This window comes from Gossypium hirsutum, chromosome A01, assembly GCF_007990345.1.
Source record: "Gossypium hirsutum isolate 1008001.06 chromosome A01, Gossypium_hirsutum_v2.1, whole genome shotgun sequence".
Lineage (NCBI taxonomy): Eukaryota > Viridiplantae > Streptophyta > Magnoliopsida > Malvales > Malvaceae > Gossypium > Gossypium hirsutum.
Genome location: NC_053424.1, coordinates 8,959,973 through 8,982,391, shown reverse-complemented (window position 1 = coordinate 8,982,391; position 22,419 = coordinate 8,959,973). Strand labels below are relative to the sequence as shown.

The window sequence follows — 22,419 nt, the reverse complement described above, 5'->3', positions numbered from 1 at the left end:
CATAAATAAAATTTGAATATCAACTAAGTAAAAAGGATCTAATTGTAATAAAATCAAAAGTTGCAAATGAATCAAATAAGACAAACAAGTGGGAATTGATTAATCTCGATAGTCAGAATTAGAGCTGATCATCAGCTACGCCAATGCAAAATCTTAGGCTTGAGCTCGATTTGGCCTGCCCATATTAAATTTTTTAATAATATTTTTATATAAAAATAAATTTTTAAAAAATATAATACATCAAATACACTAAAACATTAAATAAATGTTTCCCAACAAATTAAAAATACATTAAAAAATCTTTATACTTAAATTTCACTAAGATAGTTGCAACATAACAAAGAAATACATCTAAAATAGTAGCAAAATTAATAATAACACAAGAGTTATACAATAACAACCAAATAGTAGCAATATAGTAGCAGAATGAAAGCAAAACATCAGCAAAATGGCAACAAAACAACACCAAACAGTAGCAAAAAAAAATTAGCCAAATTTGAGCCGAGTCCGGGTCCAAAAATCTTACCTGAGGCTCAACTCATTTAGAAAACGAGTCTTATTTTTTGTCTAAATCCATTTTCCAAGCTTATATTTTTGCCCAAATCCTCTTACTTTTGAGGTGAACCTTCGAGCTTGGGTGGGTGGCCCTACTCATGATCAGGCCTAGTCACAATTAATCTTAACTCAAGGAATTTAAAAGATAATCTATTAATTAGACTAATTAATACCTTTCAGCTTCTAGTTTTGCCTATTGACAATTTAGTCCAATTTATCTTTCAATTTAATTGAAACTAAACGGGACGACTGAAATTTATTCTAATAAGGTCTTCTCTTGGTCTCTTTTATCTAATTTTTTACTTAAATTGGTCAATTCTAGGTTTTTTGTTTTTATTCAATTTAGTCCTATTATTCAACTTAAACCCTAAAGCTAGATTAATTGCTTCCATGTCAATTAACAAATTTCTCAATGGATTTAGTTATAACCTATCACAATTCTACGATACCCACTCAATTCATAAGTTATTCAAATAATTTAACAACTAAAACTATAAGGACCACCCGCTGGCCACCAAAATGGCGCTATTGTCGTCGTCTTCATCGATACCATCGTGTTTGGTGGTGTCATCACAGGTGGGACACCCTCACGGCACCCCAAGCTGGTTCGACTATTTTTGATTCGATCCAGGCCAGTGAAGGCCCGACCGGTCCGGTCCTGCCACTATTGGACCTTGGACCCGATTTTACATACCAGGCCCATTTTGACTAGTTTTTGGGTTTCAATCTTGATTTTGGGTTCTCAGGCCCAATTTTCAATCTTATGTCCAATTTTCAACTTTAATTACCCATTAAGTCAATTGTCTAACTTGAAAATTAATTTCCAAAAATATCATATTAATTTAAATTAATTTGATTGATTTAATTTAACTTGATCAAAATTAATTTTTCCAAATATCACTTAGATTTTCTAAATTAATTTTTCAGGAAAATTATTTGATCAAATTCTCTAGTTGAACAATTCTCATGGCCGCTTAATTTAATTCCACATCGAATAAATCGACTCAATTAAATAATTTCCAAACTCGTAAATTTTTTTTCTAATTCAAATGCAATCCGATCGAGCTTTTCTTGAGCTAGCGGAGGGACCAATCAGACATATATGATTAGGCTCAAGTAATTGCAATTACGTACAGAAGCATTGTTAATTAGATTGAACTTGATCTAGTTGAATTGTTTGGTTTTTATGTCAAATTGTGGATTGTTGGAATGAATGTTTAGATTTGGATAAATGGCATGTATTCGGCATGTGATTGAACATAATTTTATGCAGGCTAAATGTGCACAAATGCACAAATTGTATGAAATGATTTGATTGATTGAAATAGGTATTAAAAGGCTTGGTTTGTGCCAAAAACAAAGTCCACATCGTGACGAGACCTAGATTTTAGGCCACAGCATAACAAGGAACCCCGTCATCACAACGAGGCAAAACAGACAGTCACATCGCGATGAGAAACTCCTCACGTCATGATAACATTTTGAAATTTTAAAAATGTTACAATTTTATCCTTGTTCAATTTCGGGTTAATTTAGAGCATACGTAAGCTCATATAAGACTCGAGAAAAAGTCATGTAAAGTGAATATGAATTGAATTTGTTATGTTCGTGTGATTTAAGTTTTAATTGAATGTTATTCATCCTTTGATGCTCTAGCACGCCTGTAGCATTTTGTTGTTTGAAATCGACGATCAGGTTGGACAAGGGGTGTTATAAAGTTCATATCCTATAATTTCATTTTAACTATTTCACTCGATGAATCTTAGTAAACAGATTTGGATACACAGGTGTCTTCGCTACACTAGTTGCTCGTCCAAGCTAAGTATATTCATGTTAGATTACCAATCTAGGATAAAAGTTTATACGACACATCCGATTGCTTTTCCAAGCTGAATATATACATGTCAAGTTACTCGTATGGGCTAAACCTTTAAAACGACATTAGGTTACCAGTCTAGGCTAAACCTGTGTCACATGTATCTTCGAGTCCGCAACAAATGCTAAATATTAGTAACATCCGTAACCAATCCTGTACCAGCATGCACATAACCCTATTGACTTGTCAATCGTTTCTTAACCCTTACTAAGTTCAAATGGGCATCTATTACACATATAATTATCACTTTTCAATTTAGTCCATTTCTCACATTTTGTACCAATTTACAATCAAATATACGCACATATATGATTCAAATGCATACAATATAAGTTATAAATACCATATGAACTTGCCTGACGAAAACAACAAACAAGTTGAACCTTTAGGAACTTATCGACAATTTTTGCTTTTCCTTGATTATCTTCTATTTGATTCAATTCTTAGTCTAAACAATTATTTTACACAATTCATCAATACCAAACATTTTAATATCATTCCATGATATGCATGAACCTATTTAATTCCATTTTTCAAATTCCCCTCAAGTTTTTCATTTTATTCAATTTAGTCTCTGAAGCCAAAATAATAACATCTTTCAATTTTGAGTTTCAGTTTCAAAACCAGTCTCAATAACATACCTTAGGGACCATCTAATATCTATTATTACAAAAAAAATTCACATAAATTTTGTATTTTATACACTTTAATCCTTATGAACAAAACTAACAATTAAACTTTACAATCTAGTTCTTTTCATATCTAAGCTCAAAACCTATCAATTTAACACCAATTTATTTAATTAATCAACAATAAAAAATTTAAAAAGCTTTAACATTTTTATAAATTGGTATGTGGGCTAGCTAAATCAAGCTCTAATGACATTAAAAACATAAAAATTATAAGAAAAATGACTAAGTTTTACCTTGGAAATTAAAGTCAAATGTCTTAGAATCTTTCTTAGGTTTTTCTTCACTTGGATGGTGAAAGAACAAGATTGAAGATGATGATTATAATTTTTTTTCTCATTAACTTAACTTATATAGGTAGATTTGGATTTAATTAACTTAAATATTACTTAATTAACTTAATCTACCATTAAGAAAATTAGTGGATCTTCCATCACAATCCACTAAGTCATAATATAAAATGGTTTATTTATCATTTTAGACCTTTGACTAATTGCAATTTAAGCCCTTAAGTTTTTGGTAAATTAAAAACTTATAACGATCAAACTTTTACAATTTAGTCAATGTAACTTAATTAAATAATTAATATAAAAAATTAAAGGATTAAACTTTAATAAAATTTTATACCAACCTCGTAAACATTCATATTTAATATTTACGGGACCGATTTACGGAAATGGGTTTTGAAACCATTTTTTTCAACACCACTAAAAATTGAATTGTTACACTAGGTGAATATTCTACATAGCTCAACAAAACTGCCATATTCTCCATGTATAGCTACATTAGAAGAAAAGATGTTTGATAAACCATAATATATACATATTTTTACTGTTTGATCAACCATAATATATACATATTTTTATCCCATGCTTGGCATATTTTTGGAAGAATTATCATTAGATTTAATGAATTTGATGCTCCTAATCCTTTAATTTCATGTTTTATACTCAGGAGAGCTTAGGATAGCAAAAGGAGCAAGAAACGGGCCAAAAATGGACAAATTGTGCCTAATTCAGTGTTTCACATGGCCTAGGCACTTTCACACGGGTAATCTACACGCCTATGTCTGACACACGGGTAGGCCACATACCAGTGTGTCATGGCCGTGTCGATAGTAAACCAAGTCAGAATTGCACACGGCCTGAGGACCTTCACACGGGCGTGGCACACGGCTGTGTCCTTGTCGAGCCCAAGTTTAATTCTACTCGGAAAAGGCTAATTTTGAGGGTTTTGAAGCATTCCAATATCTATATAAACACCTTAGAAGAAGATCAAAGGGGGACGCGCAGAGTAGAAGGCATAAAATACTCAAGGATAGCCATCAGAATCAGCTCGGAAGTAGGATCTACTTCAAGACTGAAAATCTCCATGCAATTTCCTTAGAAGTTCATTGGGTTCTTTATGTTTTGTTGTTTTCCCAATCTTGAGATGTTTTCCATTATTATGAACTAAACTCCCTAAATACCTAAGGGAGATGAAACCTAAGACGGATCTTATTACTATTTGAATTATATGATAAATACTTGTTCTTATTCTTAATTGTGAGTTTTAATTCTTGCTTTAATATTCCAGGATATTAATTTAGGTTTTTATGTGCTTATTAAGTGGAGCAAAAGTCCCTGTTTAAGAGTAGATCGTCCATAATTAAGCGGAGTTGCATGCAATCCTAGAGATAGGATGACATAAATCTGTCGGATTAGAGTCAAATTTAATAAGGGAATCTATAGATCGAGTTAATGTGACAATAGGGGTTTTAATTAGAAAGAGATTTCAATTAATCAACCTAGAGTCAGTTGTTTTTAGTCTCGAGAGAGATATTAACATAAATTAGAGATTTCTACGGATTAAGTCAAGTGAATAAATCGTTTAATTCAGAAGTGATAAGTGAAGTCTAGGTGGATTCTTCCTTGGGTATTGTCTTCTCTATCGGTTTTCCAAAAGTATTTTCCAACTTTATTCTCTGTCGCATTCTTAGTCAATTACATAGTTAATTTTATTTTAAAAATATCTCTTAAATTTTTAGGCTAGATAATAAAAAAGATAGTAATTAATAGTACTTTTAGTCCTTGTGGATATGATATTTTTGATCTCACCATAACTATACTACTGTTCGATAGGTGCGCTTGCCTTAGTCGAATTTTTAGTTAGTTTAGCGACCATCAAGTTTTTGGCACCGTTGTCAGGGACTAAGATATTAGGAACGCTTAATTTTTTATTACTTTAGCCATTTTTATTTTTATTGCAATTCAATTTTGTTTTGTTTTTATTTTAATTACTAATTTTTCTTTTACCTTCTCCTGGCAGGTTTTTGACAGTTTATGACTAGAAGAAACCCTTTAGGACCTTTACTTTTTTATAGTAAAATCGAGAGCACAGCTCGGAGAAACAGAGGAGAAATAAGGTGAAGCCTACAATATATAGAGGAAGAGCACGAGGATGATACCAATAACACCGAGGAGATGGCTGAAAATCAAAATAACCCGCTTGCTTTTGTGGTTGCCGCAAATCCAGTGAATCAGAATCCTACTCTACGTACTATGTACGACTATGCTAACCCAATTTAACAGGAACTGAATCGAGTATAATTAGACCTGTTGTTGCTGTAAATAATTTTGAACTGAAACCTAACACAATTCAAACGATACAACAGTTTGTTCAGTTTGATGGTTTGCAGAATGAGGATCCAAACACTCATTTAGTAAATTTTCTAGAATTCTGTGACACTTTTAAGATTAATGACGTTTCTGACGATGCCATTCGCCTTCAGTTGTTTCTCTTTTCATTAAGGAATAAGGCTAAACAGTGGTTGAACTCGTTACCACAAGGGTCAATCACTACTTGAAAACAAATGACCGAAAAATTTTTACTCAAATATTTATCGCCGGCTAAAACAACTAAATTAAGGAATGATATCTCTTCTTCTATGCAGATGGATTTAGAAACATTATATGATGTATGGGAGAGATACAAGGATTTATTGAGAAGGTGCCCTCACCATGGATTACCTTTATGGCTACAGGTTCAAACTTTCCACAATGGTTTGAACCCATCAACGAGACAGATAGTCGATGCAGCGGCTGGTGGAACCTTAAATAATAAAACACCTGAGGAGGTTTATGAGTTCATTGAAGAATGTCACTGAATAATTATCAGTGGCAAGTCATGAGGATAAAGCCTAATAAAGCAGTCAGTGTTTTCAACCTCGACGTGGTCACCATGTTATCAAACCAGGTAGAGATTTTTAAATAAAAAGATTGATGGCTTATGTGTCTCTACACAGGTGCATTCGGTGATGCAGTATGATACAAATAGAGGAGGGAGTAATAATCCAGAATGCCTAACGTACAACCATAGTACTACGAATGAACAAGTCAACTATATGAGTAACAATCCTCGACCTTAAAATAATCCTTATAGTAACACTTACAATGCAGGTTGAAAGAACCACCCAAATTTCACATGGGGAGGCCAAGGGAATCAAAGACCACCACCCCCTCTAGGCTTCCAACAACAACCTCACCAGTAAGAGAAAAAGCCGAACCTTGAGGAAATGATGACAAAGTTTATTTCAATAGCGGAAACCCATTTTCAGAACACTAAAACTGAGCTTAAAAATCAGCAAGCATCAATTCAAGGACTCGAGAATCAAATAGGACAGCTGGCTAAGTTGATCTCTAAAAGACCACAAGACAACTTGCCCAGTAACACAGAAGGGTTAGTTGAATCTAAATCTGAAACAAGGCATGAAGCTGTGGTAACTAATGGTAAGGATGAGATGAATCATGGTACACAGAAGTCGGTAAGCAAATAGTATAAACCTTGTGTACCATATCCCAATGCAAAAAGGAAAGACCACACCGACGATTAATTCGGTAAATTTCTTAAACTACTTAAAAAGTTACATATTAACTTACCATTTATTGAAGCTCTTTCGGAGATGCCCAACTTGGTTAAATTTTTAAAGGAGCTTTTATTAAACAAACAGAAGTTAGATGATTCATCGTATGTGGAATTAAATGCAGTCTACTCAGCAATTCTACAAAATAAACTACTCAACAAGTTAAAGGATCCAGGGAGTTTTACTATTCCTTGTTTAATCGGTAGTTTAAATGTTAATAATGCTTTAGCTAATTTAGGGGCAAGTATAAATGTTATGCCTTATAAAATGTTTAAACAATTAGGTATTGGGAAACATAAACAAACTAGGATGAGTATACAACTGGCAGATAAAACTATTAGATTTCTTAAGGGTATTGTTGAGGACGTACTCGTTAAGATTGATAAATTCATTTTCCCAGTAGACTTTATTTTTTTAGACATGAAAGAGGACGATGACGTTCTTTTAATTCTGGGTAGACCATTTCTAGCAACTGCTAGAACTATTATTGATGTTGGTACAGGAGAACTAACGCTTCGTGTAGGCGATGACACGATTAAACTTCAAGCTCATGATTCCGTCAAATTATTTAATGATCGAGATGATATTACGAATTTTTTCATAAGAATAATATCTTGGCTCAAATTTCTGTGCAGGAAATCCCTAGGGATAAAGTGATGGAGCCACGAACAGCTTTTGAGGAATGAAGATTACAAATCGAGAAACTAGATGAATTGCGAACAAAAGTTAAGAAGAAACTGAGAATACACGATAAACCAAAGTAGTGTCATGATAAACATAAAGGTGAATCGAATCAACTGAAGGTCGGAGACAAAGTACTGTTAGATGAAGCAGACCCTCGTGTTGGCACTTTTGAACCTAATGGAGCAATCCCTTTTGCGAGACTCAACGTTTTCCCATATGGTACAGTCGAGGTAACTCATTCCAAATTTGGCACTTTTAAGGTAAATAGTAGTCGTCTAAAATCTTATTTTTGATTAGATTGATAGCAAGAATGAGGAGTTGCAACTCCTCGAACCACCATGACCGTACAAATATGATGTGAGTAGAGCTTAGACTATAAATAAGCGCTTCTCGAGAGGCAACCCGAGCACTAACATCACTAACCTGTCTATTTTTATGTATTTTTCGTGTTTTTTTATGCAGGTACATTGACCCACACGGCCTGGACACACTGGCGCGTCTTTGGCCGTGTGGAAATAGGGTTAAAAGTTCTCAAGTATTGACATACACACGGCCATAAACTCGAGCCACACGGCACAACATTTCATATAGTTGTGCGATACGGCCGTGTGGTATGGCCTGGACACATGGTCGTGTCCTAGGCCGTGTGACGAATAGTCAATAAATTTTCGCGACACACACGGGCAATACTCGAGCACACGGGCCTCACACGACTGTGTCCCATTTAACCCCCCTAAAACCCTAAAATTTTATTTCTTGTCTTCTTCTCCAAATTCCCCCAACAAGCCACCGCCGTAGCCCTTATTCTGGCCACCTTTCCCTCATCGTTCCACCGACCCCCCACTCCTCCTCTCTTCTTCTTTCTTTTCTTTTGTTTCCACCCTTTTTTTCCCTCTTCTTCCCTTTATTCTAAAGAAGATTGAAGCCATACTTCAGTGGAAAGTTTTTAAAAATGTGTCAGAAGTACGTAGTCTCCTTGGTTTGGCAGGATATTATCGAAGGTTTGTGAATGAATTTTCAAAGATAGCTTTAACGATGACAAAAGTACTGTAAAAGAATGTTTCGTTTGTTTGGAGTGAGCAATGTCAGAAAAGTTTTGAAATGTTGAAGCAAATATTGATAGAGGCACCAGTATTGACTTTGCCAGAGTCAAGAAAAGATTTTGTTGTATACAGTGATGCTTCTTTAAATGGTCTCGAGTGTGTATTGATGCAAAACGAAAAGGTAATTGCTTATACTTCACGACAATTGAAACTGCATGAACGCAATTATTCGGCACATGATCTAGAATTAGCAGCAGTGATATTTGCCTTGAAGATTTGGAGACATTACCTATACGGCGAAAAGTGTTATATCTATACTGACCATAAAAGTCTCAAGTATCTTCTATCACAGAAAGAGTTGAATTTGAGACAGCGTCGGTAGATAGAACTTTTAAAAGATTATAATTGTGTTATTGACTATCATCCGGGTAAAGCTAATATGGTAGCTGACGTATTGAGTAGAAAAGCTGCAACTGAATTGAGAGCAATGTTTGCACGACTTAGCATTATTGATGATGGAAGTCTTTTAGTTGAATTAAGAGTAAAAACGGTAATGTTTGATCAAATCAGAATAGCATAGTTAGAAGATGACAAATTAAAAAAGAAAAGAGAGATGATACAAAACGGTATATCAGGAAAGTTGAGTATTGACGAAAATGATTGTTTAAGATTTCAGAATCGACTTTGTATTCCAACTACTTCAGAGTTGAAAGAGTTAATACTTCGAGAAGCACATGACAATTCTTTTACATTACATCCCGGAGGAACGAAGATGTACCGTGATTTACGAGAACTGTATTGGTGGCCAAGTATGAAAAGAGATATAGTGGAATATATGGCTAAATGTTTAACATGTCAGCGAGTTAAAGCTGAACACCAGGTTCCGACTGGATTACTTTAGCCTATTAATATTCCTGAATGGAAATGGGACTGCATCAAAATGGACTTTGTAACCGGGTTACCACTGTCAGCAAGTAAGAAAAATGTTATTTGGGTGATTGTTGATCGACTCACAAAGTCAGCTCATTTTATAGCAGTCAGAACGGATTGGTCACTTCAAAAGTTGGTAGAAATTTACATTCGGGAAATAGTGAGACTACATGGTATCCTGTATCAATAATTTCTGACCGGGATCCACGGTTTACATCAAGGTTCTGGAAACAGTTGCATGAGTCTCTCGATACTTGACTTCATTTTGGTGCAGCTTTTCATCCATAGACTCATAGATAGTCCGAATAAGTTATTCAGATTTTTGAAGACATGCTCTGAGTTATTATCATTGATTTTGAATCAGGTTGGGAACGTTATTTACCGTTAGCTGAGTTTGTATATAACAATAGTTTCCAATCAAGTATTCAAATGGCACCGTATGAAGCTTTGTATGGTCGAAGATGTCGATCACCAGTGTGTTGGACGGAACTGAATGAAAGAAAAGTGGTTAGTCCAGAGTTAATTCAAGAAAGGAAAAACACTGTTAGAAAGATTCGAGAACGATTGAAAACAGCTTTTGATAGGCAGAAATCATATGCAGATCTGAAACGACGGAACATTGAGTACTCAGTTGGAGACAAAGTATTTCTTAAAGTTTCTCCTTGGAAGAAAATTTTGAGATTCAGTCAAAAGGGTAAATTGAGTCCACGATACATTGGACCGTATGAGATTATAGAAAGAATTGGACCAGTGGCATATCGTTTAGCTCTGCCTCCTGAATTATAGAAGATTCATGATGTTTTCCATGTTTCTATGTTAAGAAGATACCAATCAGATCCATCTCATGTGATTTCAACTAAAGATATAGTGATTCGACCTGATTTATCATATGAAGAAGAACCGATTAAGATACTGACTCGTGAGGTAAAGGAATTACGCAATAAACAAGTTCTCTTGGTAAAAATGTTATGGAGAAGTCATAATATTGAAGAAGCAACATGGGAATCGGAAGATACAATGAGATCATAGTACCCTCATCTCTTTTCAGGTAAATTTCAAGGACGAAATTTATTAAGGGGGAAGAAATGTAGCGACCCAAATTTTAAGGTCATCGAAAAATAAAAGTTTCGGGTTATAATTTTCGCAAAATGAATTCGTAAATATTTATTAGAAATATTTACGAAACTAGTAGTGTAGTTAATTAGACTTTGGTTAAGTGAATTAGCTTGAATTAAGGCTAATTTAGTGAAAGGACTAAATTGAATAAAGTGTAAAGGTTTAATTAAAAACTATAGAAAATTTAAGGGATTAAATTAGCAAATAAGCCTTATATGACAAGTGTGTGGTAAGTATAAATACATGTGTAGTATTTTAATTAGTACAAATGTATGAATATATATGTATTTACTTAATATTTAAGAAATAATAATTATAATTTAAAATATAATAATAATAATAGTGATATAATATAATAGTTATAATGAATAAAAGATATAAAAACATAAAAAGAAAAAGAAAGAAAGAAGGCACGATTAGCAGGGAAAGAAAGAAGGAAAAAGGGAAAGAAAAAGAAAAGGGAAAATTAGGGTTTTAAGATTTCAAGCTTGATTGGTAAGTCAATTTAATCATTTTTCTTGTAATTTTGGTGTCTATGGAATCCTAAGAAGAAATACTACTTGAGTTATGTTGAAATTTAGAAAGTTAATGAATTTTTACATGTTGATTAAGTTGTATGAATTGATGAATTATTGGTTTAATTGATAGAAATTCAAGTTAAAAGTGGGAAAATGATTGATTTGTAAAGATAGATATAAGTTTTGTTATAGTAGGGACTAAGTTGTTTAAATTGTAGAATTGATGTTTTATATTGAATATTAAGAGTTGAAACTTGTTAAAAGTAGGCATAAAATGAAATTTATAAGGTTATTTGAAGAAAAAGAATGATTATGGTGGTAATACCTAATTGGAAATATAGTAAAAGTTACATGGAAATTAAAGAGTGTGTTATTAAATAACATATATTGATAATTTTAAATGTTAAATTTTATGTAGCTAACGTATCACCGGAAACGTCATCGAAAAAGGGAAAGGAGAAAGTGAATGAGGACATCGAGTAAACTCGAGAATTTCGGTTTGTATTTCTATAAACTATGCTTAATGTTTTAATACAATGTAATTGATATTTTTAATAGTTAGAATGTATAATGAATGATATGATGAAAACTATTACTGTTTCTGTATTATAATGATATGATTTGAATACCATATTAACAGTATCGGGCTAGTCGGATATAATTGGCATGCCATAAGATTGGAAGTGTTCGGGGATATTCCGACTGTGTGTCGATGAGACACTATATGTGTCGACTACTGTGACTGTTCCGGATTCGTTCCGAAGAGGTACTCCGTACCTAACTATGACTGTTATTGTTACTGTTACCCTTACGGTGTATTCCGGCTTCGACCAAAGAAACACTGTACATTATCCCCGATGTGTGGGTTGGATCTGTGTATCCGTTCAGGTCCGAGTCATGTTAATACGGGCAAATAAAAGTACTGAAGACTGATTGTTATCGTTTATGTGACTGAAACTGATATACGATGTTGAAAGACATTGAATGATATGAAAAATGATACAAATTGATTGTAAGAGATGAAACTATTAAGATTATGAAGTAAAAAGTTTAAGTTACAATGTATATACATAGTTTATTAGTTGTTTAAGTATTAGTTTATAGAAATACCACTGAGTGTATACTCAGCGTACGGTATGTTTTCGTGTGCAGGACTAGGTACGAAAGAAAGCTAAGGACTCAGCATCCAAGCCAATCCCGAACTTAAAGTGGTGAATACTTTTTTTTTGGTAAAATGGCATGTATCTAGGTTGTTAAGGTCTTATTTTGTACATGATAGTGAATAAACATGAAAGTTGTTGAAGCATGGTAAGAAATATGCATATTTTGGAAGTTAAACTTACATGAGTTTGATTAGTATTATAATGTAGTATAATTTTGATGAATTGTGATATATAATCCTTAAGAGGTGTTGAAGTGAATGAATGAATATTTGCTAAGTTTGAATGGCATAACGAATGATATTTGATTTAAAAACTATTAGTAAATGTTTGGGTATGAATTAGATATTTTTAGCATGTAAAAATAGCTTAAAAATGGTCAAAAATCATGTTTTCACATGGCCAAGTCACATGGGCGTGTGCTCAGCCATGTGGCTCTCTATTTATGTCACATGAGCTGTTCCCACAGTCGTGTGTGCAAGTTAGATTTGCCCACAGCTTGGCCCCACGGCCATGGGAACCCCACGGGCTGACCAGACGGCCATGTCCCAAGCCACATGGGCATGTGCCCTTATCTTCAAGGAAAAAATTCCAAAGTTTCCAGTTTAGTCCCGAACCACTTCTAAAACATGTATTAGCCTCGTAGGCCCATATTAGGGATTTTATGATGAAATTTGATAAGAATTGATCTGGAATGTAAATTTTATGACTCGGTTTTGTATAAATGTTAGTGTATAAGTCTGGTAATGCCTCGTAGCCCTATTCCAGTGACGGCTTGGGGTTAAAGGGTGTTACAGCCACCGTGGATTTGACCCTCATCAGTAAAGACTCGTTCACTCTGATGACCAGAATGAGCCAGAGGAAATTACTGATGATATCCCTCCCCCTCACGAGGACCCATACCTACCGCCACCACTGAGTTACCGACCTCTTGCAGCCACTTTTACTGATATATCCGAGTGACTCACTAGCTTCGAGCAACAGTGTTTTGTGAGGTTCGACAGCATCGAGGCAAATTTGCAGTAGATCTGCCAGCACTTCAACATCTCGCCTCCTCCACCACCACCACAAGATCCATCTACCGATAAGGACTTTTGAGTCCATTTATTTTATCTTTTATTTTTCGCTTTATTTTTGTTTTTATTTTAGTTTTAAAAGACTTGTCGTTTATACTTTTAAACTATGTTTCTCTTTATGGCTATTATCGAGTAACCCTTTAATTCTCTTCACAGTTGTGTTTATTTTCTTAATAGTACCTCCAACTCATGCACATCATTGGCCATATATACAATTTTCACTTTCATTATTCCAAGTATGCTATCCCAAAAAAATCAGGGCAATTTCGCTTCTCTCCCTCTCTTATGATATTATGCGTCTACTGTTATCTATCTTTGTACATTGAGGACAATGTACATCTTAAGTGTGGGGAGGATATTTATATAATTATCAGAAAATCCCTGAATTTTTATCTTGTTCTCAAAATAATTTTCTCATATTATTATTAGAGTGAATTCTGATTGATTGATAATTTTTATTGATATGTTTTAAATTTAATCATAAGTAATTGTGCATTGATTGTTTAAACTTTAAGACATTAGAGAATCAAGCATGATAATTTGACTTTTAAGAATTAAAATTGCTAGGTTGTTTCCCTGAATTGAGGTATTATCTTGAAGTTTTGAATTTACAAGATTGACATCAAATACCTATAATTTTTGTGAGATTTTGAGCCTTTTTGGGCATATATCTTTCTTGCTTACTTATTTTATTGGTTATGAGTGTGTCAACATTGATTCGCTATTCTAGAACTTGCATCGATTATACATGTCGAGACCACACTTTTGATTTGATATACTAAAATGATAAAGGCACTTAGGTTTTAACCTATTTACCCCATAAAAAGCCTACCCACATAATTAACCCCTAGTGAACCCCTTTGAGCCTTAACTATTGTTTTTTAATTTTCCCCTTAATGATTAACCCATGACTGAACCCTTATTGATTTGTTAAGAATGTCTCTTTTTATTGACTCCATTTTTATCGAGCTTTGATTTGATTAGTTACCTAACTATTTTTGTCCATTTCAGTTGCTAAATTATTATGTACTCTCCATTACTGTCTTAATCCTAAAAAAAAATCGTATATTTATATTCATTCAATTACATATCTTTTTAAAGAGCCTGGATAAGTTAAAGTTATTATATTGAGGGAAAGCTCACTTCATCTTAGAAAGTTTTATTTCTGGCACCTGTTTGTAATTTAGTAATTAGCTTTTTTCTTCTAAGTTGGGTAATTTATTAAATTAATCTCCATTCTAACCCTCTTTTTTAGCCTTTATTCACACCTTTAACACAAACCCCATTACAATCCTGTTAAAGACCTTTTGATTTGAGTATCATCTCATTTATAGTGGTGGAGATTTGATTTTCATGCAAGCCTATGGTAATAACTTTTCACGTTTGACTATTGAGTGCTTAATTATTGAACCTTAAACACTTCGAGTGACTTGAGTGAATCTTTAATGAGGATGCCAACTATTGTCAATTTGGAATTAAAGGTGATTATTTAGATAAAAGGGGATACCTATGATTTTATGATTAAAATGTTCAACTTGGATTGTTTGAAACTTTGATGATCTTTTAGTTGAATTCTCAATGTGTGATTATCTGTGGATTACTTCGAAATATTATTGATGAGAATTATAAGTTAAGAAGAATTAATTTTAATTGTGAGTTGAGAATTTTGCTTAAGGACAAGCAAATGCTTAAGTGTGGGGATATTTGATAAACCATAATATATACATATTTTTACCCCATGCTTGGCATATTTTTGGAAGGATTATCATAAGATTTAATGAATTTGATGCTCTTAATCCTTTAATTTCATGTTTTATACTCAGGAGAGCTTAGGATAGCAAAAAGAGCAAGAAACGGGCCAAAAAGGACAAATTGGGCCTAATTCAGTGCTTCACACGGCCTAGGCACTTCCACATGGGTAATCCACACGCCCATGTGTGACACACAGGTAGGCCATACGCTCGTGTGTCATGGCCGTGTCGACATTAAACCAAGTCAGAATTGTACACGGCCTGAGAGCCCAAGTCCAATTCTACTCGAAAAAGGTTAATTTTGAGGGTTTTGAAGCATTCCAATGTCTATATAAACACCTTAGAAGAGGATCAAAGGAGGACGCACAGAGTAGAAGGCAAAAAATACTCAAGGACAGCTACCGGAATCAGCTCGGAAGTAGGATCTATTTCAAAACTGAATATCTCCATTCAATTTCCTTAGAAATTATTTGGGTTCTTTATGTTTTATTGTTTTCCCAATCTTGAGATATTTTCCATTATTATGAACTAAACTCCCTAAATACCTAAGGGAGATGAAACCTAAGACGGATCTTATTACTATTTGAATTATATGATAAATACTTGTTCTTATTCTTAATTATGAGTTTTAATTCTTGTTTTAATATTCCAGGATATTAATTCAGGTTTTGATGTGCTTATTCAGTGGAGAAAAAGTCTTTGTTTAAGAGCAGATTGTCTATAATTAAGCGGAGTTACATGCAATCTTAGAGATAGGACGACATAAATCTGGCGGATTAGAGTCAAATCTAATAAGGGAATCCATATATTGAGTTAATGCGACAATAGGGGCTTTAATTAGAATGTGATTTTAATTAATCAACCTAGAGTCAGTTGTTTTTAGTCTCGAGAGAGATATTAACATAAATCAGGGATTTCTACGGATTAAGCCAAGTGAATAAATCATTTAATTCAGAAGTGATAAGTGAAGTCTAGGTGGATTCTTCCTTGGGTATTGTCTTCTCTATCGGTTTTCCAAAAATATTTTCCAACTTTATTCTCTGTCGTGTTCTTTGTCAATTAGATAGTTAATTTTAGTTTAAAAATATCTCTTAAATTTTTAGGCTAGATAATAAAAAGATAGTAATTACTAGTAGTTTTAGTCCTTGTTGATACGATATTTCTGGTCTCACCATAACTATACTACTGTTCGATAGGTGCGCTTGCCTTAGTCGAATATTTAGTTAGTTTAGTGACCATCAATGTTCAACAAGTTTAGGAAACCTATAGTAAAAAGTTCACAAATCAAAGTTGAAAGCAATGATACCTCTCTTGGCAAGCTCGATTTTTATTGCTATTCTACCTCTTACCAAATGCCAAACAAAGAATGCAACATTCGTGGGGGGCGATTTTGGCCTATACCAATTTGAAAGATGATTAATAGTGTAACCCTTTTGAAGAACAAAGGAACAAATGCCTTAGGAGAGTAATATCAATTCTCAGATCCGACCTAACACACTAAATTAACTTTTTCCATAAAATAGTGAGCTTAATTAATGTCTTTTATGAATGTCTCTCACTACGCCCTTTCCAAAACAAACAAATCTCTCTTCATCTCCACTCCACTCCCTTCACTTATTCTTTATTTTTTTCATGATTTAAAATTAGTAATCTTCCCAACCTTTTGAACTGTAAGAACATGGATTCTTTAAAAAGGGGATTGTAAAGAGAAATTACCAACCCACATGTCTGACCAAAAATTGATGTGCATTGCATTTCCAACTTAAATTTTAAGATTATCACTAAAAGCCTTACTGATAGGATTTGTAGTTGTAAACATAGAAACAATTCCCCACTAGATGTAATATATATTAACGCTTTATTAATTGCAAGACAATAAGTTTTTTCTCTTTCTTTTCATATTTTGTTAAAACAACATTACTCCACAAGCTATCTTTGCCATTGGAAAATCACCAAATCCACTTATCTAGAAAAGTTTTATTCCTTAATTTGAAGTTCACCACAATGAGGCCTCCATAGTCTCTAGGTTTACACAACTCATCCCACTTGACCTAATGAACACTTCTTTTATTCGTAGACGCGACTCACACAAAATTAGAAACCAACTTGTCCAAATGGGAACAAATTGTTGTAAGTATAAGGAACATAGTCATAAAGGAAGAGGGTAAAATAGTAAGAATAGACTTAATAAACATCAACCTTTCTCTATTAGATAAGACTTTTAGTTTCCATCCAATTAATTCGCTCAATAATTAACTACCAAAAAACATCATAATTCCTTACTTGTCCTAAATAGAGCCCTAAATAATTAGATGGGAAAGTACCATGGCACAGCCAAGGCTCATCTTTGAATTACCATATCATTGACATTTACTCCATAGATTTTTGTCTTCGACAGATTCAACTTTAGCCCCATTGCAAGTTCGAACCACCTAAGGAGCATCTTTATGTTTAGAACTTGTATCTCATTACCTTTACAAAAGCCCACAAATGTTGGAACATTTTCAAAATATTTAAGTAGAAATCTATTGAATAATTATATTTACTTTTAAACGATGTGACTTTCCATTTCGATAGTTGTGTTTGTATGAAGAGACATGAGAATTATTATAAATAGGACTTAACATTCACTTGGATAGATATACCAAACCGCACCGTAAATTCAAAAACAAAAGTTTCTCTATTCTCTTCTATCTTCTAACATTCAAAAATTGTTCTATAAAGAATTACCATAGAAGTTCCTTATAGAATTTAATACTCATTGGACTGTCAATGCAAAACGTCGACAACCATTAAACTTCATTTCATTCTATAGGTTTATTTGGAAGTAACTGCACACCAAAATATAAGTGGGGATAAATAGAATCTTAAAGAAAATGTGGCATGGTTACATGCCTTGAAGTCCACAATGTTAAAGAATGAGGCAATGACCAAGCATTTACTTATTCATGACCTCCATTACACCAAAACCAATATAAATCATAACAAAATTTAGAAGTTCCTAGTCAAATATATTTTAAGCCTTCCAAAAATTGGCCTTGAACACAATTCCTTTAAAACCTCCTCTACAAACATGGTCTATAGTCTCGTTTGCTATCATCAAACAATCCAAGATTTGCCAACTCCAAATAAAAACAAATTGGTTGTCTTCGACCACCTTACTAATCATCGTAGATAGAGACTAGACAAAATTTTAATAAAAGCTCCCCACCAAACTAATTTGCTTAAAGTCATGAATGGATGATGGACAAGGCACCTTTGGCATAAGTGTAACCAGCACTGAGTAGAACCTATTTTGAAATCGTACTAGTGTGAGCAATTTTTTTTGGTGGTATTATCCATTTGCTTGTATTTGTCACTTGTTTTATGCTAATAATGCATAGGTGTACTTTTTTCATTGTTTTTTGAATAATGATTTTTTTTATATTTTACCATATTTGATGCTTTACTTGTGTGACATTTGAAAGATATTTTTGTCTATTATAAATAAGTATTAGTATTCGTTAAATTGATAATATATATATTTTTAATTTCACAAGCATATTTAAAAAATCGCCATATGTTTTATTTTTTTGTATATATTTATTTATTTTAATATTTTATTTTAACTTATAGAACATTTATTGTGAAAAATAAAATAAAATAAAATAAAGAAAATAAAGAAAACACAAATTTTATGTGGAAACCCTTTCAGGAAAAAAACCACGGGCAGAGGAGAAGAAAATTCACTATATCGAAAAATTTGAATCAAATACAAGAGGAATAGACTACGTCTATTTATAGGCTTGCAAAACCATATTCTAGTAGGATTGAAACACCTTATCCTAATCAATATAAAATAGATGGAGTTTAGTAAGGTTTAAAAACCTTATTCTAAAATAAAATAAAAGAAGTCTAGTTCTATATGGATTTTACTTTTATTTTATTTTCCATCGTATTTTATTTAAATAAGAATTTGGGTCACTTAATTCTAACAATCTCCACCTTAACACAAATTCTCAATGAACAAGTTCTTCATCGCGAACTTTCAATAAACAAGTTCTCCACCTCTTCCATAAAACCCCTTAAGGGTTTAACTTCAACAATGAACACCAACCAAGTCTAAGCAATGCTCAAACTTGGTTATAGGAAGTGACTTAGTCATCATATCTGCAGGATTTTCATGAGTACTAATTTTGCTCATAACAATATCACCATGAGCAATAATATCACGAACAAAATGATACCGAATATCAATGTGTTTTGATCTCTCATGAAACATTTGATCTTTTGTAAGAAAGATGGCACTCTGACTGTCACAAAATACTGTTCTGATTTGAAGGTCTTCATTGAGTTCACTAAATAGTCATTTCAACCAAATAGCTTCTTTACAAGCCTCAGTAATCGCCATGTACTCAGCTTCAGTGGTAGACAAAGCGACTGTAGTTTGCAAAGTGGCTTTCCAACTAATTGCACAACCTCCGATTGTAAAGACGTAACCTGTGAGAGATCTTCTTCTATCAAGGTCTCCAGCAAAATCAGCATCAACATACCCTATAACTCCATCTTTAGTTCTTCCAAACTGTAAGCAAACATCAGTAGTGCCTCGTAAGTATCTTAAAATCCACTGAACTGCTTTCCAATGTTCTTTACTGGGATTTGCCATATATCTGCTAACCGCACTGACTGCATATGATAAATCTGGACGTGAACAAACCATAGCATACATGAGAGATCCCACTGCACTAGAGTATGGAACATGTGACATGTACTCAATCTCATCATCTGATTGAGGAGACAAGGTCGATGAAAGTCTGAAATAGGCTGCTAAAGGAGTACTAACAGGCTTAACACTCTGCATATTGAACCTGCGAAGAACTTTCTCAATGTACCCCTTCTGACTTAGGTACAATTTACTTGCTTTTCTATCTCTGAGAATCTCCTTACCAAGTATCTTCTTTGCTGGTCCTAAATCTTTCATCTCAAATTCTTCACTTAGTTGGGCTTTAACCTTTCTTATCTCTCCGTTATCTTTTGCTGCTATCAACATGTCATCAACATAAAGAAGTAGATACACAAAAGAACCATCACAGTTTTTCTTAAAGTAAACACAACTGTCTAAACTACTTTTGAAATCATGAGAAGTCATAAAGGAATCAAACCTCTTGTACCACTGTCTTGGTGACTGTTTCAAACCGTAAAGGGACTTTCTCAGCAAGCAAACATAGTCCTCTTTTTCTGAGACTATAAAACCCTCTGGTTGTTGCATGTAAATATCTTCCTCAAGTTCTCCATGTAGAAATACAGTTTTTACATCTAATTGCTCAAGCTCCAAATCATGCATGGCCACAATACCAAGCAAAGCTCGAATCGAACTATGCTTAACAACTGGAAAGAACACATCTGTGAAGTCCACTCCTGGAATTTGACTGTAACCCTTTGCAACAAGCCTTGCTTTATATCTGGGTTCTTCAACTCCTAGAGTCCCTTCTTTCTTTTTAAACACCCATTTACAACGAACAACCTTTTTACCTTTAGGAAGTTTTACAAGGTCCCATGTTCTGTTTTTGTGGAGTGATTCCATCTCTTCTTGCATAGCAAACATCCACTTTTCTGAGTCTTCACAGCTAACCGCCTCAGAATAATTAGATGGCTCTTGATTCGCATCTATATCTTCAGCTACATTTAAAGCATAAGCAACTAGATCAACCTCGGCATACTTCTTTGGAGGTTTAATTTCTCTTCTAGTTCTATTTTTGGCGATAGAGTATTGTGGTGAAGAAGCAATTCTATTCTCAATTTTTGTTCTGGCTTGAGGAGTTGACTCTGTATTAATCTGATGCTCCACCTGCTTTTGATTTTCTTTATTGGAAGAGTCTTTAAGAGATAAGTTAGGTAGCATAGCAGTTTCATAAAAAAAACATCTTTGCTAATCACAACTTTTCTATTTTCAGGACACCATAACTTATATCCTTTTACACCAGCTTTATAACCAAGAAAAATGCATTTAATAGATCTCGGTTCCAATTTTCCATTATCAACATGAGCATACGCAGGACACCCAAAAATCTTTAAATCAGAATAATTAGCATGATTACCAGACCATATCTCTTGTGGAGTCTTTTTCTCAATGGCAACGGATGGAGATCGGTTGATCAAAAAACATGCAGTAGAGGCCGCTTCTGCCCAAAATGTCTTCGGTAAGTTGGCATTTGACAACATACATCTAACCTTCTCCATGATCGTTCAGTTCATTCGTTCTGCAACACCGTTTTGCTGTGGAGTATGACGAACTGTCAAGTGTCTCATGATCCCTTCTGACTTGCACAATCTATTAAACTCATCAGAATAAAACTCTAAGCCATTGTCTGTGTGAAGGTATTTTATCTGTTTTCCTTCTATTTTTCAATCATAATTTTCCAAGACTTAAATGCGGAAAACACATCGCTTTTCTGCTTCAGGAAAAATGCCCAAACTTTTTTGGAAAAATCATCAATAAATGTTAGCATATAATTAGCTCCACCTCTCGAAGGCACTCTGGATGGCCCCCACAGATCAGAATGAATATACTCCAACGTTCCCTTCGTGTTATGGATTCCTCTATTGAATCGAACTCTCTTTTGCTTCCCAAAAACACATTGCTCACAGAAATTCAGTTTGCAAATTCCTTGCCCATTAAGAAGTCCTCTTTTACTTAATCCTGCCATGCCATTCTCACTCATATGCCTTAGGCGCATATGCCAAAGTTTAGTAATATCATCATCTGACAAGGAAGAGGAAGCGACAGTTGCATCACCAGTAACAGTAGAACCCTGTAAAACATATAACTTGGCAATCTTTCTTTGCCCTTTCATCACAACAAGGGACCCTTTGGAAATCTTTAAAACCCCACTTTCAGCTGTGTATCTGTACCCTTTTGAATCAAGAGTACTCAACGAAATTAAATTTCTTTTCAATTCTGGAACATGACGCACGTCACTAAGTGTTCTGACAACTCCATCAAACATCTTAACTTTAATTGTTCCAACACCTGCGATTTTACATGAAGCATTATTTCCCATCAAAACAACACATTCAGATACTGTTTCGTAAGTTGTAAACCAATCCCGATTGGGACTCATGTGGAAGGTGCAGCCTGAAT

General features: G+C 33.8%; 1 non-coding gene across 1 annotated transcript; it reads right to left on the bottom strand.

Moving 5' to 3' along the window:
• Positions 1-6,019: 6,019 nt before the first annotated feature.
• LOC121207553 (small nucleolar RNA R71) lies at positions 6,020-6,126 on the bottom strand. The gene has a single exon (XR_005902629.1). It is a non-coding gene; the product is annotated as a small nucleolar RNA R71 (small nucleolar RNA).
• Between the last annotated feature and the right edge of the window lie 16,293 nt (positions 6,127-22,419).